The 26,872-nt window shown below is 40.4% G+C and overlaps 1 long non-coding RNA gene across 1 annotated transcript; it reads right to left on the reverse strand.

Annotated features, from left to right (window-relative positions):
- Positions 1–823: 823 nt before the first annotated feature.
- Positions 824–20,714, reverse strand: LOC110742815. The gene is made up of 3 exons (XR_002520932.1): positions 18,596–20,714; positions 8,630–8,734; positions 824–1,889 (listed from the first exon to the last, which is right to left on the reverse strand). It is a non-coding gene; the product is annotated as an uncharacterized LOC110742815 (long non-coding RNA).
- Positions 20,715–26,872: the final 6,158 nt, after the last annotated feature.

Genomic DNA, 26,872 nt, shown 5'->3' on the forward strand with positions numbered 1-26,872 from the left:
TGAGCTAATGAGATATCATCCCAGTTAAAATGGTTTTTATCAAAAAGACAGGCAATAGCAGATGCTGGAGAGGATATGGAGAAAAAGGAGCCCTCGTATACTGTTGATGGGAATGTAAATTAATGCGGCCACTATAGAGAACAGTTTGGAGGTTCCTCCAAAAACTAAAAATAGAGCTACCATATGATCCTGCAATCCCATTGTTGGATATATTACCAACAGAAAGGAAATTAATCTATGGAAAAGACAACCGTGCTCTCATGTTCATTGGAGCACTGTTCACCATAGCCAAAATACGAAATCAACCTAAGTACCTACCAACAGACAAATAGATAAGGAAAATGTGGCATGTACACAGTGGAATATTGTTCAGTCATAAAAAGAATGGAATCCTGTCATTTGCAGCAACATTAATGAAACTGGAGGTCATTATGTTAAGTGAAATAAGCGAAGCACAAAAAGACAAATGTCGTTATGTTCTCACTCATATGTAGGAGCTTAAAAAGTGGATCTCATGAAGATAGAGAGTAGATTGGTAGTTATCCAAGGCTGGGGACGGTGGAGAGGTGGGGGTGGATGAAGGGGAAAAAAATATATAAATGTATTTATTACCACTGAACTGTACACTTAAGATGGTAAAGCTGGTCAATTTCATAAGTATTATTTTACCTCAATAAAAAATAAAGTTAAAAATATAATTAATTGGTAAAAGTATTTTGAGATTATGTAAACATCCTTCTCCTCACTGAACTTTTATCCATTCATTTTGATTTCGTTTCAGTTAATGCTTTTTGCTTAAGTCAATTATTACCATAATGGTTTAGATACGGTAATTTTCTTTCATTTTTTATTACTTGAAAATATATTGTAAAGACATGTCTGTTTATAGCAGTTTTTTTGAATGAGGGATGACTGTGTCTATTTTTTGTAAATAACCTGATTATTACTCTATGTGATGTGGTGGGCAGCTTTTGAACTTAGGACTGTCAACTAAAACAAGCTGTACCTTTTTCTCAGTAGAGGTTATTTGTAATTAATTATAACTGTGATGCTTCATTTACATATTTGATTTTAGCCTTCTTTATCAAAAAATTTGTCACTAGATGGACTACTGCAGTCAGCTTTGGCTCATGGCATTGTGCCTCCCTATTTGTTCACTCCTTGTGGGCAGGGTTCACCCCTTTATTCACTGCTCTATGCCCAGGGCCTGATCCCAGAAAGCATGCTATAAGTACCTGCTGGACAAATTAATGAGTGGGTCAATATTGGTTTGAAGTGAACCATCTCTTTTTCTACACGGCACAGTAGAGAACATTTGAGAAATCCAGGTGTTGCCAATGCACGATGGGCTCAGTTCTAGCTTTCTGGAAAGGTCTTCTCTCAAGAGGGGTTGGATTGGGAGATTCTGGCCCAATCCCAGTCCCAGCATGGGCTCCTACAACTGGCATGTGTTGTGGGGTCTGCTCATGTGGGGATCCTGTGAGTTTAGTTCATGGGGAGCTAGTATCCTGCTTGTTGGAGGAAGATGGAGTTTTTATAGCAGAGTCATCTAGGAGAGGAAGTGGTGTGTTTTTATTGCTGGGAGGCAGAGCCAAGGTTAAGATCTGGGGCTAGTGGGATAAGAATGGAAGGAGAGTAGGCCATGATAAGATGGTTGTTTTAAAGCAAAGAGCATTCATTGAATACACGAGGAGTCAGGACTGAGGCCACAGCCTTTGTGTTTGATGCAGAGAAGAAGAGGTCTTCAAGCGAATGTCTCGAGCCAGAACCTTGTGCTGAGGACAATAGGAGGACAGTCCCAGATTTACATCAGAAATGTGTCGTATGCAGATGCTGAAAATCTCACTGGCTTTATAATTGGCAAAGATGAACTAATTACTTCTTTTTGCCTGAAGGAGGAAATTAGGGGGAAAAAGAGAGAATGAGAAGAGGGAGCAGAAAATATTATGTCCCTACTTTGAACTTGAGTTTCTAACACCAAGTAGAAGAAAGAAATTTTTATATCTTACCTCACTTTCGTAAAGGCCCTAATACATGAGTTTGCAGGTGTTTCCCAATGTACTTTATTTGAAACACCAGTTCCACGAGATATTAACTGGCATGTGATCCACCCTTCATCCTCCACAGTGCAGCATTCCTTTGGCACTAGGTTCCATAGCACCTCCTCATTCATCTCCCAGGCACTGTCGCTGTTTCCTGCAGCTTCTCCACTGCTTTCAGCCCCTGCCGGTCCGGAGTTCACTTGGCTGCTGCCCCCAGGCCAGAGCTCCTTACACTTCCACTAACAGGTAAAAAGTGTTCCAATTTCTCCACATTCTCCCCAGCATCTGTTGTTTCCTGACTTTTTAATGATTTCCATTCTAACTGGCATGAGATGGTATCTCATTGTCATTTTGATTTGCATTTCTCTAATGACCAGTGATGATGAGCTTTTTAAAATATGTTTGTTGGCTGCATAAATGTCTTCTTTTGAGAAGTATCTGTTCATATCCTTTGCCCACTTTTTGATGGGGTTGTTTGTTTTTTTCTTGTGAATTTTGTCTAAGTTCCTTGTAGATTCTGGATATTGGCCCTTTGTCAGGTGGATAGATTGCAAAATTTTTCTCCCATTCTGTAGGTTGCCTATTCACTCTGATGATAGTTTCCTTTGCTGTGCAGAAGCTCTTTAGTTTAATTAGATCCCATTTGTCAATTTTGGCTTTTGTTGCCATTGCTTTTGGTGTTTTGGTCATGAAGTCTTTGCCCATGCGTATGTCCTGAATGGCATTGCTTAGGTTTTCTTTTAGAGTTTTTATGGTTTTAGGTCTTATGTTTAAATCTTTAATCAATCTTGAGTTAATTTTTGTATAAGGAAGGGGTTCAGTTTCAGTTTTCTGCATATGGCTAGCTAGTTTTCCCAGCACCATTTATTAAATAGGGAATCCTTTCCCCATTGTTGTTTTTGTCAGGTTTGTCAAAGATCAGATGGTTGTAGATGTGTGGTGTTATTTCTGAGTCCTCTGTTCTGTTCCATTGGTCTGTATATCTGTGTTGGTACCAGTACCATGCTGTTTTGGTTACTGTAGCCTCGTAGTATAGTTTGAAGTCAGGTAGCATGATGCCTCCAGCTTTGTTCTTTCTGCTTAGGATTGTCTTGGCAATGTGGGCTCTTTTTTGATTCCATATGAACTTTAAAGTAGTTTTTTTTTTCCCCAATTCTGTAAAGAAAGTCATTGGTAGCTTGATGGGAATGGCATTGAATCTATAAATAACTTTGGGCAGTGTGGCCATTTTCACAATATTGATTCTTCCTATCCATGAGCATAGAATATTCTTCCATTTGTTTGTGTCTTCTTTTATTTCCTTAAGCAGTGGTTTGTAGTTCTCCTTGAAGAGGTCCTTCACATCCCTTGTAAGTTGTATTACTAGGTATTTTATTCTCTTAGTGGCAATTGTGAATGGAAATTCCCTCATGATTTGACTCTCTGTTTGTCTATTATTGGTGTATAGGAATGCTTGTGATTTTTGCACATTGATTTTGTATCCTGAGACTTTGCTGAAGTTGCTTATCAGTTTAAGGAGATTTTGGACTGAGACAATGGGGTTTTCTAAATACACAATCACGTCATCTGCAAACAGAGACAATTTGATTTCCTCTTTTCCTATTCGAATACCCTTTATTTCTTTCTCTTGTCTGATTGCCCTGGCCAGAACTTCCAATACTGTGTTGAATAGGTATGGTGAGAGAAGGCATCTTTGTCTTGTGCTGGTTTTCAAAGGGAAAGCTTCCAGTTTTTGCCCATTCAGTATGATATTGACTGTGGGTTTGTCATAAATAGCTCTTATTATTTTGAGATACATTCCATCAATACCTAGTTTATTGAGTGTTTTTAGCATGAAGAGGTATTGAATTTTATTGAAGGCCTTTTCTGCATCTATTGAGATACTCATATGGTTTTTGTCATTGGTTCTGTTTATGTGATGGATTATATTTATTGATTTGCAAATGTTGAACCAGCCTTGCATCCCAGGGATGAAGCTGACTTGATAGTGGTGGATAAGCTGTTTTTTTCTTTTTCTTTTATTTTATGTGTTTTTTTTTTTTTTTTTTTTTTTTTTTTTTTAGACCGGGTCTCGCTCTATCACCCAAGCTGGAGTGCAGTGGCACCATCTCAGCTCACTGCAACCTCCACCTCACAAGTTCAAGCAATTCTCCTGTCTCAGCCTCCTGAGTAGCTGGGCCTACAGGCACCCACCACCATGCCTGGCTAATTTTGTAATTTTTAGTAGAGACAGAGTTTCACCATATTGTTTAGGCTGGTCTCAAACTACTGACCTCAGGTGATGGTGGATAAGTTTTTTAATGTGTTGCTGGATTCAGTTTGCCGGTATTTTATTGAGGATTTTTGTATCAGGGTTCATCAGGGATATTGGCCTGATATTTTCTTTTTTTATTGTGTCTCTGCCAGGTTTTGGTATGAGGATAATGCTGGCCTCATAAAAAAAGAGTTCGGGAGGAGTCCCTCTTTTTCTATTGTTTGGAATAGTTTCAGAAAGAATAGTACCAGCTCCTCTTTGTGCCTCTGGTAGAATTTGCCTGTGAATCTGTCTGATCCTGCAGTGTTTTTTGCTGGTAGGCTATTAATTACTGCCTCAATTTCAGAACTTGTTATTGACCTATTCAGGGGTTCGACTTCTTCCTAGTTTAGTCTTGGGAGGGTGTATGTGTCCAGGAATTTATCCATTTCTTCTAGATTTTCTAGTTTATTTGCATAGAAGTGTTCACAGTATTCTCTGATGGTAGTTTGTGTTCTGTGGGATCAGTGGTGATATCCCCTTTATCATTTTTTTATTGCATCTATTTGACTCTTCTCTCTTTTCTTCTTTATTAGTCTGGCTAGTGGTCTATCTTGTTGATCTTTTCAAAAAATCAGTTCCAGGCCGGGCGCGGTGGCTCACGCCTGTAATCCCAGCACTTTGGGAGGCCGAGGCGGGCGGATCACAAGGTCAGGAGATCGAGACCACGGTGAAACCTCGTCTCTACTAAAAATACAAAAAAAAAATTAGTCAAAGGGGTTGTGGGCTTCTGTAGGTCCAGGTAGCCACTGGGATGAGGCAGGGAGAATGATGGAACTGGAGGCGGAGCTTGCAGTGAGCTGAGATCCGCCACTGCACTCCAGCCTGGGCTACAGAGCTGAGACCTGGCCCAAAAGTGCAAAAAAAAAAAAAATCAGTTCCCTGGATGCATTGATTTTTTTGAAGGGTTTTTCAGATCTCATCTCCTTCAGTTCTGCTCTTGATCTTAGCGTTTCTTGTCTACTAGCTTTTGAATTTGAGCCTGTTTTTTTTTTTTTTTTTTTTTTTTTTTTTTAATTCTGATGTTAGGGTGTCAATTTTAGATCTTCCCTGCTTTCTCCTGTGGGCATTTAGTGCTATAAATTTCTCTCTTAACACTGCTTTAGTTGTGTCCCAGAGATTCTGGTACATTGTGTCTTTGTTCTCATTTGTTTCAAATAACTTATTTATTTCTGCCTTACTTTTGTTATTTACCCAGTAGTAATTCAGGAGCAGGTTGTTCAGCTTCCATGTAGTTATGCAGTTTGAGTGAGTTTCTTAATCCTGAGTTCTAATTTGATTGCACTATGGTCTGAGAGGCTATTTGTTATGGTTTCCATTCTTGTGCTTTTGCTGAGGAGTGTTTTACTTCCAATTACATCATCTGTTTTAGAATAAGTGCTATGTGGTGCTGAGAAGAATGTATATTCTGTTGATTTGGAGTGGAGATTTCCATAGATGTCTATTAGGTCTGCTTGGTCCAGAGCTGAGTTCAAGTCCTGAATATCCTTGTTAATTTTCTGTCTCATTGATCTGTCTAATATTTGTAGGTCTCTAAGAACTTGCTTTATGAATCTGGGTGCTATATATTGGGTGCATATATATTTAGGATAGTTAGCCTTTCTTGTTGCATTGTTCCCTTTACCATTATATAATGCCCTTCTTTGTTTTTTTTGATCTTTGTTGGTGTAAAGTCTGTTTTATCAGAAATTAGGATTGCAACCTCTGCTTATTTTTGTTCTATTTGCTTGGTAATTATTTCTCCATCCCTTTATTTTGAGCCTATGTGTGTCTTTGCATGTGAAATGGGTCTCCTAAATACAGCGCACAGATGGGTCTTGACTCTATCCAATTTGCCAGTCTGTGTCTTTTAATTGGGGCCTTTAGCCCATTTACATTTAAGGCTAGTATTGATATGTGTGAATTTGATCCTGTCATTATGATGGTAGCTGGTTATTTTGCCCATTAGTTAATGTAGTTTCTTCACAGTGTTGATGGTCTTTACATTTTGGTATGGTTTTGCAGTGGCTGGTACCAGTTGTTCCTTTCCACGTTTAGTGCTTCCTTCAGGAGCTCTTTTAAGGCAGGCCTGGTGGTGACAAAATCCCTCAGCATTTGCTGGTCTGTAAAGGATTTTATTTCTCCTTCACTTATGAAGCTTAGTTTGGCTGGATATGAAATTCTGGGTTGGAAATTGTTTTCTTTAAGAGTATTGAATATTGGCCCCCACTCTCTTCTGGCTTGTAGGGTTTCTGTATAGAGATCCACTGTTAGTTTGATGGGCTTCCCTTTGTGGGTAACTCAACCTTTCCCTCTGGCTGCACTTAACATTTTTTCCTTCATTTCAACTTTGGTGAATCTGACAATTATGTGTCTTGGGATTGCTCTTCTCGAGGAGTATCTTTATGGTGTTCTCTGTATTTTCTGAATTTGAATGTTGGCCTGTCTTGCTAGGTTGGGGAAGTTCTCCTGGATAATATCCTGCAGAGTGTTTTCCAACTTGGTTCCATTCTCCCCATCACTTTCAGGTACATCAATCAAATGTAGGTTTGGTCTTTTCATATAGTCCCATATTTCTTGGAGGCTTTTTTCTATTCCTTTTCTTTCTTTTTTCTCTAGTCTTATCTTCATGCTTTGTTTCATTAAGTTGATCTTCAATCTCTGATATCCTTTCTTCTGCTTGATTGATTCGGCTACTGATACTTGTGTATGCTTCATGAAGTTCTCGTGCTGTTTTTCACCTCCATCAGGTCATTTATGTTCTTCTCTAAACTGGTTATTCTAATTAGCAATTCCTCCAACTTTTTTTGAAGGTTTTTAGCTTCCATGCATTGGGTTAGAACATGCTCCTTCAGCTCATGGGAGTTTGTTATTACCCACCTTCTGAAGTCTCCTTCTGTCAACTCGTCAAACTCATTCTCCATCCAGTTTTGTTCCCTTGCTGGCAAGGAGTTGTGATCCCTTGGAGGAGAAGAAGCTTTCTGCTTTTTGGAATGTTCAGCCTTTTTGTACTGGTTTTTCCTCATCTTCATGGATTTATCTACCTTTGGTCTTTGCCATTGGTGATCTTCGGATGGAGTTTTTGTATGGCTGTCCTTTTTGTTGACATTGACGCTATTGCTTTCTGTTTGTTAATTTTCCTTCTAACAGTCAGGGCCCTCTTCTGCAGGTCTGCTGGAGTTTGCTGGGGGTCCACTCCAGACCCTGTTTGCCTGGGTATCACCGTTGGAGACTGCAGAACAGCAATGATTTGTGCCTGCTCCTTCCTCTGGAAGCTTCATCGCCGAGGGGCACCTGCTAGATGCCAGTCAGATTTTTCCTGTATGAGGTGTCTGTCAATCCCTGCTGGGAGGTGTCTCCCTGTCAGGAGGCATGGGGGTCAGGAACCCACTGGAGGAGGCAGTCTGTCCCTTAGCAGAGCTCACGTGCTGTGCTGGGAGATCCACTGCTGTCTTCAGAGCCAGCAGGCAGGAGCATTTAAGTCTGCTGAAGCTGCACCCGCAGCTGCCCCTTCCCCCAGGTACTCTGTCTCAGGGAGATGGGAGTTTTATCTACAATCTCCTGAATGGGGCTGCTGCCTTTCTTTCAGAGATGCCCTGCCCAGAGAGGAGGAATCCAGAGAGACAGACTGGCTATAGCGGCTTTGTAGCCCTGAGATGGGTTCCACACCCAGTTCGAACTTCCCAGCAGCTTTGTTTACACTGTGAGGAGAAAACAGCCTACTCAAGCCTCAGTAGTGGCAGATGCCCCTCCCCCAACCAAGCTCCAGCTTCCCAGGTGACTTCAGACTGCTGTGCTGGCAGTGAGGATATCAAGCCAGTGGATCTTAGCTTGTTGGGTTCTGTGGAGGTGGGATCCGCTAAGCAAGACCACTCGGCTCCCTGGCTTCAGCCCCCTCTCCAGGGGAGTGAACAGTTCTGTCTTGCTGGTGTTCCAGGCGCCACTAGAGTATGAAAAAAGACCTCCTGCAGCTAGCTCAGTGTCTGCCCAAACAGATGCCCCGTTTTGTGCTTGAAACTCAGGGGCCTGGTGGTGTAGGCACCTGAGGGGATCTCCTGGCCTGTGGGTTGCAAAGACCATCGGAAAAGTGTAGTATCTGGGCTAGATAGCATCATCCCTCATGGCACAGTGCCTCTTGGCACAGTCCTTCACAGCTTCCCTTGGCTAGGGGAGGGAGTTCCTGACCCCTTGTTCTTCCCAGATGAGGTGACACCCCACCCTGCTTCTGCACGCCCTCTGTGGGCTGCACCCACTGTCTAACCAGTCCCAGTGAGATGAACCGGGTACCTCAGTTGGAAATGCAGAAATCACCCACCTTCTGTGTTGGTCTCACAGGGAGCTGCAGACCGGAGCTGTTCGTATTCAGCCATCTTGCCAGCCCTCTTGACTTCCTGGTTTTAGTTGGTATGTGGTTACTCCTCTATTTGGAAGTGGTATGAAAACAAAAAAGGGTATTTTGGTGTAATATAATCAGGTACGGATGAGTTAAACAGATTTCTTTAGCACAGGGTTTCTCAGTACCTTTACCATGCAAATGTTATAATTGAATTTCTGAGAAATAGAATATAATTCCTTCCTATTCTAACTCTCCTCCTTTTCATGTCTCTGTCCCTCCCTGTACCTTTCTGTGAAGTATCTATTGAAACTGGTATTCTCAGCAACACAAATTAAGAACAGTTGATGTAGACATGGACAGTAAAATTATAGTCATTTGCCACATAACGACATTTCAGTTAAGGACGAACCAACTGCATATATAATGGTGGTCCTATAAGATGATATTACTGTATTTTATTCTACCTTTTCTATGGTTAGATATGTTTAGATATACAAAAGCTTACCATTGTATTACAGCTGCCTATAGTATTCAGTCAGTGATATGCTGTACATGTTTGTAGCCTAGGAGCAGTAGGCTATACCATGTAGCCCAGTCGTGTAGTAGGCTACACCACCTAGATTTGTGTAAGTCCACTCTATGGTGTCACACAATGACTAAATCACATAATGATACATTTCTCAGAGCACATCTTAGTTGTTAAGTGATGTATGACTGTATTTGTTTTTTAAAATTATTTTTATTTTTTTTTATTTCAATAGGTTTTTGGGGAACAGGTGGTGTTTGGTTACATTAATAAGTTCTTTAGTGATGGTTTCTGAGGTTTTGGTACACCAGTCACCTGTGCAATGTACATTGCTCCCAATGTACAGTCTTTTATCCCTCATCTCCCTCCTACCCTTTCCCCTATGTCCCCAAAGTCCATTGTGTAATTCTTCTTCCTCTGCATCCTCATAGCTTAGCTCCCACTTATGAGTAAGAATACACAATGTTTGGTTTTCCATTCCTGAGTTACTTCACTTAGAATAATGGTCTCCAATTTCACCCAGGTTGCTGCAAATGCCATTTTTTTCATTTATTTTTATGGCTGAGTAGTATTCCATGGTAAGTGTGTGTGTGTATATATATACCACATTTTCTTGATCTCCTGACCTCGTGATCCGCCCGTCTCGGCCTCCCAAAGTGCTGGGATTACAGGCTTGAGCCACCGCGCCCGGCCACATACCACATTTTCTTTATCCACTTTTTGCTTGATGGGCATTTGGGTTGGTTCCATATTTTTGCAATTGCAAATTGTACCACTATAAACATGCAAGTGCACATGTCTTTTTTGTATAATGACTTATTTTTCTCTGGGTAGATACCCAGGAGTGGTATTGCTGGATCAAATATTAGATCTACTTTTAGTTCTTTAAGGAATCTCAACATCATTTTCCATAGTGGTTGTACTAGTTTACATTCCCACAACATCCACACCAACATCTATTATTTTTGGATTTTTTTTTTTACTATGGCCATTCTTGCAGGAGTAAGGTGGTATTGCATTGTGGTTTTCATGTGCATTTCCCTGATCTTTAGTGAAGTAGAGCATTTTTTCTTATGTTTTTTGGTCATTTGCATATCTTCTTTTGAGAATTGTCTATTCATATCCTTAGCCCACTTTTTGATGGGATTGTTTTTTTCTTTTGCTGATTTGTTTGTGTTCATTGTAGATTCTGGATATGAGTCCTTTGTCAAAAGTATAGATTGTGAAGATTTTCTCCCACCCTGTGGATTGTCTGTTTACTCTGCTGATTATTTCTTTTGCTGGCATAAGCTTTTTGGTTAATTAATTCGTATCTACTTGTCTTTGTTTTTGTTGACTTTGCTTTTGTGTTCTTGGTCATGAAGTCTTTGCTAAGCCAATGTCTGCAGGGTTTTTCGAATGTTATCTCCTAGATTTTTTATGGTTTCAGGTTTTAGATTTAAGTCTTTGATCCATACTGAGTTTTTTTTTTTGTATCAGGTGAGAGATGAGGATCTAGTTTCATATGTGGCTTGCCAATTATCCTAGCACCATTTGTCGAGTAGGGTGTCCTCTCCCCACTTTATGTTTTTGTTTGCTTTGTTGAAGATCAGCTAGCTGTAAGTATTTGAATTTATTTCTAGGTTCTCTATTCTGTTCTATTGGTCTACATGCCTATTTGTATACCAGTACCACGCTGTACATTTTGGTGACTATGGCCTTATAATATATTTTGAAGTTGGGTAATGTAATGACTCCAGATTTATTCTTTTTGCTTAGTCTTGCTTTGGCTATGTGGGCTCTTTTTTGGTTCAATTCATGTGGATTTTAGAATTCTTTTTCTAGTTCTGTGAAGAATGATGATGACATTTTGATGGGAATTGCATTGAATTTCTAGATTGCTTTTGGCAGTATGATCATGTTCACAATATTGATTCTCCCCATCCATGAGCCTGGGATGTGTTTCCATTTGTCTGTATCATCTATAATTTGTTTCACCAGTGTTGTGTAGTTTTCCCTGCAGAGGTCTTTCACCTTTTTGGTTGAATAGATTCCTAAAGTTTTGTTTTGTTTTGTTTTGTTTTTTGTAGCTATTGTAAAAGGGATTGAGTTCTTGATTTGATTCTACACTTGGTCGCTGTTAGTATAGAAGATCTACTGATTTGTGTACGTTAATTTTGTTTTCTGAAACTGCTGAAATTATTTAACAGTTCTAGGAGTTTTTCGGATGAATCTTTGGAGTTTTCTAGGTATGCGATCATATCATCAGCAAACACTGACAGTTCGACTTTCTCTTTTCTGATTTGGATACCCTTGAGTTTTTTCTCTTGTCTGATTGCCCTGGCAAAGATTTCCAGTACTATGTTGAATATAAGTAGTGAAAATGGGCATCCTTGTCTTGTTCCAGTTCTCAAGGGGAATGCTTTTAACTTTTGCCCATTCAGTATAATGTTGGCTGTAGATGGCTTTTATTGGTTGTCATAGATGGCTTTGATTACCTTGAAGTATGTCCCTTGTATGCTGATTTTGCTGAGGGTTTTAATCATAAAGGGATGTTGGATTTTGTCAAATGCTTTTACTACATCTATTGAGATGATCATGTTACTTTTGTTTTTAATTCTGTTTATGTGGTGTATCACGTTTATTGACTTGTAGATGTTAAACTGTCCTTGCATACCTGGTATAAAACCAACTTGATCATGGTGGATTATCATTTTGATATGCTGTTGGATTTGGTTAGCTAGTATTTTCTTGAGGATTGACATTTAGTTGTTGTTGTTGTTGTTGTTGTTGTTTTGTGATGTCCTTTCCTGGTTTTGGTATTAGGGTGATACTGGCTTCATGGAATGATTTAAGGAGAGTTCCTCTGTCTCTATCTTGTGGAATAGTGTCAAAGGTATTGGTACCAGTTCTTCTTTCAATGTCTGATAGAATTCAGGTGTGAATCCCTCTGGTCCTGGACTTTTTTTGTCAGTAATTTTTTTTATTACCATTTCTATCTCAGTGCTTGTTATTGGTCTGTCCAAGGTATCTAAATTCTTCCTGATTTAAGGTAGGAGGATTGTATCTTTCCAGGGATTTTTCCATCTCCTCTAGATTTTCTAGTTTATGCAAGTAAAGGTGTTTATAGTAGTCTTGAATGATCTTTTGTATTTCTGTGGTGTCAGTTGTAATATTTCCCATTTTGTTTTTGATTGTGCTTATTTGGATTTTCTCTCTCTTTTTTTTTTTTTCCTTGGTTACTCTTGCTACTGATCTATCAATCTTATTTATCTTTTCAAAGAACCAGCTTTTTGTTTCATTTATTTTTTGTATTTTTTTGTTTCAATTTCATTTAGTTCTGCTCTGATCTTGGTTTTTTCTTTTTTCTGCTGAGTTTGGGTTTGGTTTGTTCTTGTTTCTCTAGTTCTTTGAGGTGTAACCTTAGATTATCTTTTGTGCTCTTTTCGTCTTTTTGATGTAGGCATTTAGGGCTATAAACTTTCTAGTTCTTTGAGGTATGACCTTAGATTGTCTATTTGTGTTCTTTTAGACTTTTTGATGTAGGCATTTAGGGCTATAAACTTTCCTCTTAGCACCACCTATGCTGTATCCTAGAGGTTTTGATAGGTTGTGTCACTATTGTCATTCAGTTCAAAAAATTTTTGAATTTTCATCTTGATTTTGTTGTTGACCCAATGATCATTCAGGAGCAGGTTATTTAATTTCCATGTATTTGCATGGTTTTGAAGGTTCCTTTTGGAGTTGATTTTCAATTTTATTCCACTGTGGTCTGAGAGAGTACTTGATATAATTTTAATATTCTTAAATTTATTGAGACTTAATTTCGTGGCCTAGGATATGGTCTATTTTGGAGAAAGTTTCATGCCCTGATGAATTGAATGTGTATTCTGTAGTTGTTGGGTAGAATGTTCTGTAAATATGTGTTAAATCCGTCCATGTATTCCAGGGTATAGTTTAAATCCATTGTTTCTTTGTTGACTTTCTTTCTTTCTTTTTTTTTTTTTTTTTTTGAGATGGAGTCTTGCTCTGTCGCCCAGGCTGGAGTGCAGTGGCATGATCTCGGCTCACTGCAAGCTTTGCTTCCTGGGTTCATGCCATTCTCCTGCCTCAGCCTCATAAGTAGCTGGGACTATAAGGACTACTACCATGCCCAGCTAATTTTTTTGTCTTTTTAGTAGAGACGGGGTTTCACCATGTTAGCCAGGATGGTCTTTATCTCCTGACCTTGCGATCTGCCCCCCTTGGCCTCCCAAAGTGTTGGGATTACAGGCAGGAGCCACAGTGGTTGGCCTTTTCTTTGTCGACTTTCTATCTTGATGACCTGTCTAGTGCAGTCAGTGGAGTATTAAAGTCCCCCACTATTATTGTGTTGCTGTCTATCTCATTTCTTAAGTCTAGTAGTAATTGTTTTATAAATTTGGGATCTCCAGTGTTAAGTGCATATATGTTTAGGATTGTGATTTTTTTTGTTGTTGGACTGTCATTTTATAATTGTATAATGTCCCTCTTTGTCTTTTCTAACTGTAGGTGCCTTAAAGTTTGTTTTGTCTGATATAAGAATAGCTGTTCCTGCTCGCTTATTGTTTCCATTTGCCTGGAGTATCTTTTCCCATGCTTTTACCGTAAGTTTATGTAAGTCTTTATGTGTCATGTGAGTCTCTTGAAGGCAGCAGATTCTTGATTGGTGAATTCTTATCCTTTCTGCCATTCTGCATCTTTTAAGTGGAGCATTTAGGCCATTTATATTCAGTGTTAGTATTGATATGTGAGGTACTATTCTATTCATCATGGTATTTGTTGCCTGAATACTTTGTGTTTTTCTCATTGTGTTATTATTTTATAGGTCCTGTGAGATTTATGCTTTAAGGAGATTCTTTTTTGGTCTATTATGAGGATTTGTTTCAAGATTTAGAACTCCTTTTAGCAGTAGTTGTACTGCTGGCTTGGTACTGGAAAATTCTCTCAACATTTGTTTGAAAAAGACTGTATCTTTCCTTTATTTATGAAGTTTAGTTTCACTGGATACAAAATTCTTGGTTGTTAATTGTTTTGTTTAAGGAGGCTAAAGATAGGACTCCAATTCCTTCTAGCTTGTAGGGTTTCTGTTGAGAAATCTGATGTTAATGTGATATGTTTTCCTTTTTAGGTTACCTGATGCTTTTGCCTCACAGCTCTTTAAATCTTTTCCTTTGTCTTGATTTTAGATAATCTAATGACTATGTGTCTAGGTGATGATCTTTTTTTTGTGATGAATTTCCCAGGTATTCTTTGAGCTTCTTGTATATGACTGTCTAGATCTCTAGCAAGGCTGGGGAAGTTGTCCTCAGTTATTCCCTCAAATATGTTTTCCAAACTTTTAGATTTCTCCTCTTCCTCGGGAACAGCAATTATTATTATTATTATTATTATTTTTTGAGATGGAGTCTCACTCTGTCACCCATGCTGGAGTGCAGTGGTGTGATCTCGGCTCACTGCAAGCTCCACCTCCTGGGCTCACGCCATTCTCCTGCCTCAGCCTCCCGAATAGCTGGGACTACAGGTGCCTGCCATCACGCCTGGCTAGTTTTTTGTATTTTTAGTAGAGACGGGGTTTCACTGTGTGAGCTGGGATGGGATGGTCTCGATCTCCTGACCTTGTGATCTGCCCGCCTCGGCCTCCCAAAGTGCTGGGATTACAAGCGTGAGCCACTGCGCCCGGCCAACAGCAATTATTCTTAGGTTTGGTTGTTTAACATAATCCCAAACTTCTTGGAGGCTTTGTTCATTTTTAAAAAATTCTTTTTCTTTATTAGCTTGGGTTAATTTAAAAGCCTTGTCTTCGATCTCTGAAATTCTTTCTTCTGCTTGTTCAATTCTATCACGGAGACTTTCCAATGTGCTTTGCAATTCTCTAAGTGTTCTTCATTTCTGGAAGTTGTGATTGTTTTTTATTCATGCTGTCTATTTCACTGAAGAATTTTCCATTCATATCATGGATTATATATTTCATTTCTCTGTGTTGGACTTCAACTTTTTCTGGTACCTCCTTGATTGGCTTAATAGCCAACCTTCTGAATTCTTTTTCTGACACTTCAGACATTTCTTCTTGGTTTGGATCCATTGCTGGTGAGCTAGTGTGATATTTTGGGAGTATTAAATCATCTTGTTTTGTTATAGTACCAGAATTGTTTTTCTGGTTCCTTCTCATCTGAGTAGACTATGTTAGAGGGAAGATCTGGGACTCAAGGTTGCTGTTCAGATTCTTTTGTCCCACAGGGTGCTCCCTTGATATGGTGCTCTCCCCTTTCCCCTAGGGATGGGGCTTTCTGAGAACTGAACTGCAGTGATTGTTTTTGTTTTTGTTTTTTTCTGGATCTAGCCACCCAGTGGAGCTACCTGGCTCCAGGATGGTACTGCGGAGTATGTGCAAAGAGTCCTGTGATGTGATTTGTCTTCAGGTTTTTCAGTCATGGATACCAGCACCTGCTCTGGTGTAGGTAGCAGGGGAGTAAAATAGACTCTGTGAGTGTCTTTAGTTGTATTTTTGTTTAGTGTGCTGGTTTTGTGTTTGTTGGCCTCCAGCCAGGAGGTGGCACTTTCAAGAGTGTGTCAGCTGCAATACTATAGGGAGGATGCAAACTTGCCTTAGGGTTAGCTTGTTAGGTATTCAGATTTCTCAGACAGTGGGCAGAGCCATAGAGCTCCCAAAGGATTATGTCCTTTGTCTTCAGCTACCAGGTCTAGAGAAAGACCACCAGGTGGGAGCAGGGTTAGGCATGTCTGAGCTCAGAGTCCTCTTGGGCAGGGCTTGCTATGGCTGCTGTGGGGATGGGGGTGTGGTTTCCAGGCCAATAGAGTTATGTTCCCAGGAGGGTTATGACCGCCTCTGCTGTGTCACACAAGTCGTGAGGGAAGTGAGGGAAAACCAGCAGATAGGGGCCTCACCCAGCTCCCACACAGCCCACAGTCTGAAAAGCCAGTCTTACTCCCACTGTGGCCCCTCAACAGCACCGAGTTTATTTCCAGGCAGCCAGTGAGCAGGGCTGAGAACTTGCCTTAGGCTACCAGACTCCCAGCTGAGAAAGCAAGCTGACTCAACAGTTCCTCAGCTGTCCCACAGAGCCTGAAGCAGCAATCCACCTACTTCAAAGGGTCTACGGATTCTCTCAACTTTCCTGGCATGTTCCTGTGGTAGGTGTTGGAGCAAAAGTTCATGATATGGGTCTCCACATGCTGCTCTGTCCATCTGAGTGGGAGCTGCTAGTTTGTCCTGCCTCTTATCTGCCATTTTTCCTCAATAAATTGTTTGACTATATTTGAGTGTGGGGAAATGATGCACCAACCTTATACCACAAGTATTGGAATTTCAACCCTGCTACCACCAACTAAAATCTGTTAAGAAAACATGAGATTTTCCAAACAAATGCCTTAGAATGCAAACATTGAGCTGAATGATTGGAGGTTGGGTGAAGGACAGATGGTGACTGGGGTGACAGACTAGGTCTTTATCAATTTCTGACAGAGATGACCTCTGAATCAAGGCAGGAAGAAGCCTTGTACTGCCTTGTTTTTCTCCTGATGGAATTTTCTCCATGGAAATGTTTTTGAACTCAAGGGTTTTTTGGAGCCTGGTATGGAGCTAATGTTGTGATACAAATATATATATATACACACACACACACATATGTATATTATTTTATATATATATGGGGAGATATACATATCTCATACAAATATATATATACACATACATATGGAGATACACATATAAATATGTGTATGTGTATATATATATGTGTGTGTGTGTATATATATATGGAGAGAGAGAGAGAACTAAATTGAGTCTTAAGCCAAAATTATTTCACATTCTGTTTGTTTGTGCCAGAGCATGGTGCAGCTGTGGTTGTTCAGTGCATCCCTGGTTATGGCCCTGTTGTGGTCCTGGCCCCTGTTGCAGAGTAGAGGGAGGCCTGGAGGACTGTGCTGACAAGGGTGTTGGAGTGTGTTCTGAATGGGGCCTGACAGCTGCATTGTGTGCTCACTCCTCAGCTGGGCTGAGTTGAGGTTTGAGAGGTTTCCTCTCCTCTCCTCTTGGCCAATTTCTCACCTTTGTTGACTCGTCAGATACAACTTTTTTGTTGAATCCAAGATATGGTATGGGAATGACAGCAGTCTCTGTTTTCTTTCAACTGCTCTTTAAGAGCATAAGCATTTGATTTGGGAGTGCCAGGCAGGACTGCTTTCCCTCTCATGTATTTCTTGAAGGTTTGTGTCTATAAATGTCCTCTGGGGGACTGGAAAATGGCTTTCTTTTGAAACCAGGTTTTCCTGAGGAGTGGAACTTTTGCAAAAAGAAGTTGTCTTGCTGAGGACTTGGCCTGCCTCTGCTGAGATGACAAGAGAGCGTGAAGAGATTGGCGGTTCAAGCATACTTGATTCAGGGCAAGGTAAGAACAAAAAAGAGAAGGTACACCTCCAGGGAGGCACAGGCTGTCTTTCATTTCTAAGTAAAACTTAGCAAGACTGTGGGTTATGATTTGAATAAGAGGTTAACATTGAATTTGGTGAGAGAATACCTGAAAACCCTATGAGGACATTCTATAATTTTCCTCTAGCAACTATGTCAATATTTTTTAAAAAAACAAATTTCCAACAGTGAATGGCAGAGCTGGTGAGGCTACAGTGGCATCATCAGCATTAAGTGAGTACTTGCCCTTTGTCAGATATTGTACACACAATCACTTATAATCCCAATTTCTGATCAGCAGGGCTGATATTGGAGAGAGTGGGAACATGCCTCCTTGAAGTATGCCACTTTAGCATGGGGGTTGTTTTGAGCTGCAGGCAATTAAGAAGCAGCACACTCTCCACGTATCTTCCTAAAAGCAGTGCATAAATTTTCCTTTGTGAAGGTCTTCGCCTCCTCCTACTCCATACCAGCAGGGTGAAAAACAACCATTATGTATCATTGGAGAGAGAAGGTTAGCATGGAGATGGGTTTGTGTAAACAAACCTAACTGCAATCACCCTTGTTTTCTGTTAGTTTTTCTTATATATGTACCTTTTCACAATTTACCACCCCTAGAAATCCAAGCCCTTTTTCCTTTATCTTATTACTTTTCCATAATTTATCACTCTTTGTTGAAATTGTATATGAATCCACCAAATTTCACCACTTCTTTAGGGTCTTCATTTCTTTCCTCTGAAGGCCTTTGTGCACATAAAAATTAAAATATCAACATCAGCTAAAATTTGTTTGACTTTTCTCCTGGCTTTGGTCACTTTAATTTCCAGGCCCTAGTCAAAGAATATAAGAAGGTAAGGAAAATCTCTTTTCTTCCTTACAATATCATTGCTTGATAGATGAGGGAACTGGAGGTCATGCCCTACCCAAGGGATGAGGCCAAGATTCTAACCCAAGGCTGTGGGTCTCCAAATCCTGTACTCATTCACATTACCTTGTTTCCAGTAATGCCATCTGTGAGACTTGTCTACACAGGACTGCATGCCAGGACAAAATTTTGGGACACAGCAGAGTTGTGGCACAGGGTCCACATTGTTTAGACAAGACTTTGAGCACCACAATAAAGAAGTCATTCTATTTGCTCTCAATATGACATAACAGGATCAGGAGTCAGCTCTGTCTCCACCTCTGTGTGTGTCACAATCATGGGCTTTGGGGTTGGGCTGACCTAGGCTGGAATCAAAGCTTTCAACCCCCTTAGGTTTTTGAGTTTAGATAAATAGCTTAACTCCTTAAACCTGCTTCCTCATTTGAGATAAGGGATATGATAGTTTTCCCTAGTACAGTTGATGAAAAATTTTAAACAGATATAGAGTACCTCATTCATTGTAAGAGTTAATACTGTATCTCTCTCTCACTCACTCTCTCTATCTTTCTGTCTCTCTTTCTGTTTCTGCTTTGGCCACTAGGAACCTCAGAGCCAATCTAGTGGCTCATCTGTACCAGTGGCACAGGCTCAAATGGGCTTTATTTCTGCAATGTATTATTTCATTCTTCTCTGGACTTCCTGTTGCATTTCCACTTGCTGTGAGCTTTTACTTAATATTTTAGTATTTACTTACGTGGATTTCTGCTAAAAGCTTATAAAAGAACAATAAAATAAGTAATAAGAAATGTCATGAATTATTGCTTTCTATACTCTAGGAGTTTGAGATTATTTCCTCTGTGCAATTTGGAAAAGTTACATGAGTATTTGAAATGTGTTTCTTGATATGCAGGGTCAAGGAGTCACTGGAGCTGACTGGACAAGTGGAGATCCTAAGCTGGTGGGGGATGTATTAATTTCACAAAGGACTTGGTGTAGGTGACAGTTTAATCCACACAGTGAAAGAGTCAACCTACAGCGTTAGTGGTTTCTCATTTTCAAAGGAGATGGTTAGATGATTTATTATTAGTAGTATTTTTTTTCTCATGGTTCTGATACTAATTTTACTGATCTCACTTAATGGTTTACATGGTAATCTTCATCACTTTACGAACTCTATGTTTGTTTTTAATAGTCATTAATCAAAACAATATTTGGGAGTTTCTATGTCAGTTTCTGGATCGGATAGTTTGGTCCCTTTGGAGGGATCAAAGCTACCAAGGCCCAGCAGATTTGTTGTGGAGCAGCTGCAAAGCTGAGGAGAGGTGTGTCTGAGCAGTTCTTTGCTGACTTTGTGGATGGAGCATTGGCTGGAAAGCTGTAAACGTGGATTTTAGCCACATATCAGCTGTCAACTTTCTGGGTACTCTGCAATAAGCCACTTCTTTGGTTTGCAAAGCAGGGAATTAGACAAGATTGTCTCTACTTTTTCTTCCAGAACTGCTAACATTCCATCACTTCACACTTTTTGGCAAATGCAGTAGGAACGGCCTTTGAGAGTGGTACCATTTCCCTTGGTGGAGGCTCAGTGGCCCTGTGGGCTCTTCTCCCATCTTTTTCAGCAGTGTCCATGCCCTCACTACCCCAATACCATGCCTAGCTCCAGCTCTTCTGAGAGACACCCCATGCTGAAGATTTTCCTGACCTTCTGTCAACCACATTTCATTTGCTGCTCATCTGCTGAAAAATACCATTTCCTCTCAGGGACTTGTTAGAACATACTCTGATAGGATGAATATGATTCTTGCCAATTTCCCAGGTTCGTTCCAGGTTCTTTGCAAGAGAAAGATTGCTGGAAAGTACAAATTTAACTCCCTCCCTGCAGTGAGTCTCAAATGAAAAATTTTCAAATTTGAGATAGGCAAATGAGGATCTAAGATTGCTCAGGGCACACCACAATCTTTCCCTCATTTCTGCAGATGGGACCGCTCCACACAGCAACCTGGAAGCCCTTTCCTGGCAGTGGTGATGTGCTCACCTTTGCATCCTCCGCAGCCCCTGCCCTGGTTATATGGGTTAGTTGCCTAATGAGAGCATCTTAAGTTAAAGCAGTGCATTTAGTTTGTAAATTCCCTGACTTTCAGCTATTTCAGGGGTTAAGGATAAACTAAAAAATATGTAGATAAGGCCAGGCGTGGTGGCTCACACCTGTAATTCCAGCACTTTGGGAGGCTGAGGTGGGCAGATCATGAGGTCAGGAGTTTGAGACCAACCTGGCCAATATGGTGAAACCCTGTATCTACTAAAAATACAATAATTATCCAGGCGTGGTGGTACACACCTGTAGTCCCAGCTCCTAGGGAGGCCGAGGCAGAAGAATTGCTTGAACCTGAGAGGCGGAGGTTGCAGTGAGTTGAGATCACATCACTGCACTCCAGCCTAAGCAACAGAGCAAGACTAAATTAAAAAAAATAAAAAATAAAAAAATAAAGTAGGGAAAGGACAGGGGGTGGTGGGTCAAAGAACATGATGGACTGAATTAATTGATGTCAAGTTCATTAGCTGAGAGTTCTTTCCATAGTGACTTCAATTTATTTCTTTTTTTGTGCAAGTATTTGTGAAACATTTTGCGTATAGACTGCTGAAAAGTTATTTTTCCTTATTACTATTATGTTACCTCTTGCCAGTTATAATTGTTAACTTCTTTCAGAGCAGGTGAATTTATCTGTAGCCAATCTCAGCAGTTTTTGGATTCCTTTGAATTGTTTTGATTCTAAAGTGATAAGGACTTGCAAAATATAGGTCATTTTAGGTGAGCTCTCGCTCGAACTGTTGCATTTTTTAATCTATGCTGTTGTCAGAAGCTGCGCCCAGGTTATATCTTCACTTCCCATCTTACTTGATCCTTGATGAGTGCCCTCCAGCATTCTAACTCTGGCACAAACATCATGTAGTGCAATTTAATCTAATCCTGCCCAGCAAGACTCAACTTTCTTCAAGTCAACAGTTTTATTTTGGAGAGTGCCTATTAAGTGCCAGAAACTCCGCTTGCACTGAGAATATGAAAATGATTGGGTATTACCCTTGTACTCAAGCCCATCTGATGGGCATGCCACCTACAGTCCCCTTCCAGGGCAAGCAGGAGAATGGAAGGATACCGGGCCTGGAGAAGTGGAGAGGGGTGCAACTTCCCAAGTGCTGAGCAAGGAAGAAGTTGAGTATATGAGAAACAGAAGGAAGTCATTGGGGGAAACATGTTCTGAAAACAATGTAAGGGAAGAAAGCTAGCAAGACCCGAGGCTGGAAGAGATGGGATGCCACAACAGCGAGTGAGAGAGAGAGATGAGAAAATGGTGAAACGGCCAACTCCAGAGAAGAGGTCAGGAGGTTTCCCAGACTCTTTTCGTAATTACCCAGAAGCCATGGGAGCAGCGATGCTCGGGTATACAGAGCACTGCCAGGGTGACCTGGCCATGCAGTGCTACTCTTAACAGAGTTGCAGCCATACCTTGGGCTTAGCCTGGGTAGGGCTGAAAAACAAATCCAGGGAGATTGTTGAAAATAGGGGCCTACGACAAAATTTCTGATGAGTTTCAAGAACAAGGTTCATAGGAATGATAGATGCAAATGATGGGAGAGTGAAGCCAGAGGGCAGGATTTTCAAGTTTGTGTCTGTGAAGCCAAACCATTCTGAGTCACAGCCAAGTTCAAAGATGAAGTTACATTGCTGCTTACAGGTGATTAGGAGTACAGGAGTTTTGAAGATAAGTGTTATGTACATCACTCTGGTGGGTGCTGAAGTTATTCAGGGTCAGGGGAGAAGAAAAGGCAGACAGGGAAATGGGACAGGAGCCATGGCCCTTGGAGAATGTGAGAGTACAATAATGTAGGAAATTTTGCAGCAAGGGATGGAGAAGAGTCCACAGGAGAGAGAAGGGGATATGAGAGGAAGGTGCCTCTCTGGGTATATCCATTTTTTTTTCTTTTTCTTTCTTTTCTTTTTTTTTTTTTTAAATTTCCATGTGCTTGTTAGGGCTGTCAATCTCAGCAATCCTCCAATTCCCATCTCAGGAATGAGCATATGACCCAGGCCCTACCAATCCTAGCATTCTTATCAAGTAGCTGGTCCAGTGTTTCATTCCAAGAAAGTTAGTTTAGTTTGGTTTTGTTTATTGCTTTGTTCTTTATTCTATTGATATAGTCCAAGCACCCAGAACCGGAGGAATTTGGTAAATATTTTTTAAATAAATGGATATAGATATTGGAAAACAATTAGGTAGAGTCACTAATCTGGAATAATGGGAAGCTGGGGCTGCTAGCAGCGACCTTGCCCATGTCATGCAAAAGCTTTTCTACAGAATAAAGTTAAGCAGAGAAAATCAGAGAAGGGAGATGAGGAGAGAGTGAGAGGAAGGGGAGAGGAGGGAAGAAAGGCCTGGCTGCAGTGAATCCCTGTTCCAGTTGTGGAAACCACAGCCCTTTAGGAGCTTCCTTTGAGGCCGCCTCAGCATCCTTTCCAGTGTGTAAGCAACACAATCCCTGTTAGTTGCTCTGGTTCACTTTCTGTATCTGCAGTTGAAAGAGAACTAGCACAAGAGGTGAGGCAATGTTCACCAGTGTCTTCTGGCCGTATTGAGCTGGAAAAGTGCCACCCTGCTGCCGGGGATAGGAGGCCTAGAGGAAACGTGCCACCTCCACCTGTGCCTTCAGTGGGACTGCCACAGGCAGTCAGCTGGTGGGATGCGGGGTACAGACTTGCCTGTTTCCTCAGTTCCTTGGACTTTATGGACACCTTTTAAAACACAAATACTCATGAGTACTAGGAGAAAGGCCTTACATTGTATCAGGATTATTTTAAATGAGAGCCAGATGGACCACCAGGATAGAGCCTAATGATCTCATTGTATGTCTCAAAAAGCCAAAGCCTAGAGGAATTAAAAGCCTGTCCTAATCACTAGATGAGCACATGGTCTGGCAAAGGCTGGATACTGCCTAGACATTTATGGAATGATGAATGTGCTCTTCTGAAATGAAGAGTGATGACTACAAGATGGAGACAGGACATCTGCTCACAATTGACTGGACCCAGCATATTTGCTTGGTTGACAGGAATCAAGGTGCCGAGAGAATGGGGGTCCAGGCTGGAGTTGGTGAAGCAAACCAAAGCAAACCACCTTTGGTGAAGATCAAAGGCAGTGGGTGCCCTCTTCCCAGCTTTGCCTTCTGCAGCTTTTGTCAGGTGCCACACAGCAGAAGTAAAGGAATAACGGGCTCTCTTTTTTTTGACTATGAATGTTTTGTTCATGATTCACCGTTAATTTATATTTGCTGAGAGTCAGCTATATGCCAGGTGCAGTGTTATCTCCAGTAGGGGCCATGGTGATGAATCACCAAAGTAAAAGCATTTTTGCTATGGTTTGGCTGTGTCCTGACTCAAATTTCATCTTGAATTGTAGTTCCCATAATCCCCATGTGTGGAGGGAAGGACCCGGTGAGAGGTAATTGAATCACAGGAGTGGTTTCCCCCATGCTATTCTCATGATAGTGAGTAAGTTCTCATGAGATCTGATGGTTTTTTTTAGAAGTTCCTCTCAGTATTTATTTATTTATTTATTTATTTTTACACTTTAAGTTCTAGGGTACATGTGCACAACATGTAGGTTTGATACATAGGTATACATGTGCCATGTTGGTTTGCTGTGTCCATCAGCTTGTCATTTACATTAGGCATTTCTCCTAGTGCTATCCCTCCCCCAGCTCCCCACCCCACAACAGGCCCCCATGTGTGATATTCCCTGCCCTGTGTCCAAGTGATCTCATTGTTCAATTCCTACCTATGAGTGAGAACATGTGGTGTTTGGTTTTCTGTTCTTGTGATAGTTTGCTGAGAATGATAGTTTCCAGCTTCATCCATGTCCCTACAAAGGACATGAACTCATCCTTTTTTATGGCTACATAATATTCCATGGTGTATATGTGCTGCATTTTCTTAATCCAGTCTATCATTGATGGACATTTGGGTTGATGCCAAGTCTTTGCTATTGTGAATAGTGCCACAATAAACATACAAGTGCCTGTGTCTTTATAGTAGCATGATTTATATTCCTTCGGGTATATACCCAGCAATGGGATTGCTGAGTCAAATGGTAATTCTAGTTCTAGATCCTTGAGGAATTGCCACACTGTCTCCCACAATGGTTGAACTAATTTACACTCCCACCAAGAGTGTAAAAGCATTCCTATTCCTCCACATCCTCTCCAGCATCTGTTTTTTCCTGATTTTTTAATGATTACCATTCTAACTGGCGTGAGATGGTATCTCATTGTGGTTTTGATTTGCATTTCTCTGATGACCACTGATAATGAGCATTTTTTCATGTGTCTGTTGGCTGCATGGATGTCTTCTTTTGAGAACTGTTTGTTCATATCCTTTGCCCTCTTTTTGATGGGGTTGTTTTTTTCTTGTAAATTTGTTTGAGTTCTTTGTAGATTCTGGATATCAACCCTTTGTCAGATGGATACATTGCAAAAATTTTCTGCTGTTCTGTAGGTTGTCTGTTCACTCTGATGGTAGTTTCTTTGCCATGCAGAAGATCTTCAGTTTAATTAGATCCCATTTGTGTATTTTGGCTTTTGTTGCCATTGCTTTTGGTGTTTTAGACATGAAGTCCTTGCCCATTCCTATGTCCTGAATGGTGCTGCCTAGGTTTTCTTCTAGCATTTTTATGGTTTTAGGTCTAACATTTAAGTCTTTAATCCATCTTGAATTAATTTTTGTATAAGGTGTAAAGAAGGGATCTAGTTTCAGCTTTCTACATATGGCTAGCCAGTTTTCCCACCACCATTTATTAAGTAGGAAATCCTTCCCTCATTTCTTGTTTTTGTCAGATTTGTCAAAGAGCAGATGGTTGTAGATGTATGGTATTATTTCTGAGGCCTCTGTTCTGTTCATTGCTCTCTATATCTCTTTTGGTACCAGCACCATGCTGTTTTGGTTACTATAGCCTTGTAGTATAGTTTGAAGTCAGGTAGTGTGATGCCTCCAGCTTTGTTCTTTTTGCTTAGGATTGTCTTGGCAATGTGGGCTCTTTTTTGACTCCATATAAACTTTAAAGTAGTTTTTTTCATTTCTGTGAAGAAAGTCATTGGTAGTTTGATGGGAATGGCATTGAATCTATAAATTACTTTGACTAGTATGGCATTTTCATTATATTGATTCTTCCTATCCATGAGCATGGAATATTCTTCCATTTGTTTGTGTCCTCTTTTATTTCCTAGAGTAGTGGTTTGCAGTTCTCCTTGAAGAGGTCCTTCACATCCCTTGTAAGTTGGATTCCTAGGTATTTTATTCTCTTTGTAGCAACTGTGAGTGGGAGTTCACTCATGATTTGGCTCTCTGTTTGTCTGTTAATGGTGTATAGGAATGCTTGTGATTTTTGCACATTGATTTTGTATCCTGAGACTTTGCTGAAGTTGCTTATCAGTTTAAGGAGATTTTGGGCTGAGACAATGGGGTTTTCTAAATAAACAATCATGTCATCTGCAAAGAGAGACAATTTGACTTCCTCATTTCCTAACTGAATACCCTTTATTTCTTTCTCTTGCCTGATTGCCGTGGCCAGAACTTCCAACACTATGTTGAATAGGAGTGGTGAGAGAGGGCATCCCTGTCTTGTGCCAGTTTTCAAAGGGAATTTTTCCAGTTTTTGCCCATTCAGTATGATATTGGCTGTGGATTTGTCATAAATAGCTCTTATTATTTTGAGATATGTTCCATCAATACATAGTTTATTGAGTGTTTTTTAGCATGAAGTGCTGTTGAATGTTGTCAAAGGCCTTTTCTGCCTCTATTGGGAAAATCATGTGGTTTTTGTCGTTGGTTCTGTTTATGTGATGGATTACGTTTATTGATTTGTGTTTGTTGAACCAGCCTTGCATCTCAGGGATGAAGCTGACTTGATCATGGTGGATAAGCTTTTTGATGTGCTGCTGGATTCGGTTTGCCAATATTTTATTGAGGATTTTCTCATTGATATTCATCACGTATATTGGTCTAAAATTCTTTTTTGTTGTGTCTCTGCCCAGCTTTGGTAACAGGATGATATTGGCCTCATAAAATGAGTTAGGGAGGATTCCCTCTTTTTCTATTGATTGGAATAGTTTCAGAAGGATTGGTACCAGCTCCTCTTTGTATCTCTGGTAGAATTCTGCTGTGAATCCCTCTGGTCCTGGACTTTTTTTGTTTGGTAGGCTTTTAATTATTGCCTCAATTTCAGAGCCTGTTATTGGTCTATTCAGAGACTCAACTTCTTCTTGGTTTAGTCTTGGGAGGTTGTATGTGTCCAGCAATTTATCCATTTCTTCTAGATTTTCTAGTTTATTTGTGTAGAGGTGTTTATATTATTC

The sequence above is a fragment of the Papio anubis genome, chromosome 4, assembly GCF_008728515.1.
Source record: "Papio anubis isolate 15944 chromosome 4, Panubis1.0, whole genome shotgun sequence".
Taxonomy (NCBI): Eukaryota; Metazoa; Chordata; class Mammalia; order Primates; family Cercopithecidae; genus Papio; species Papio anubis.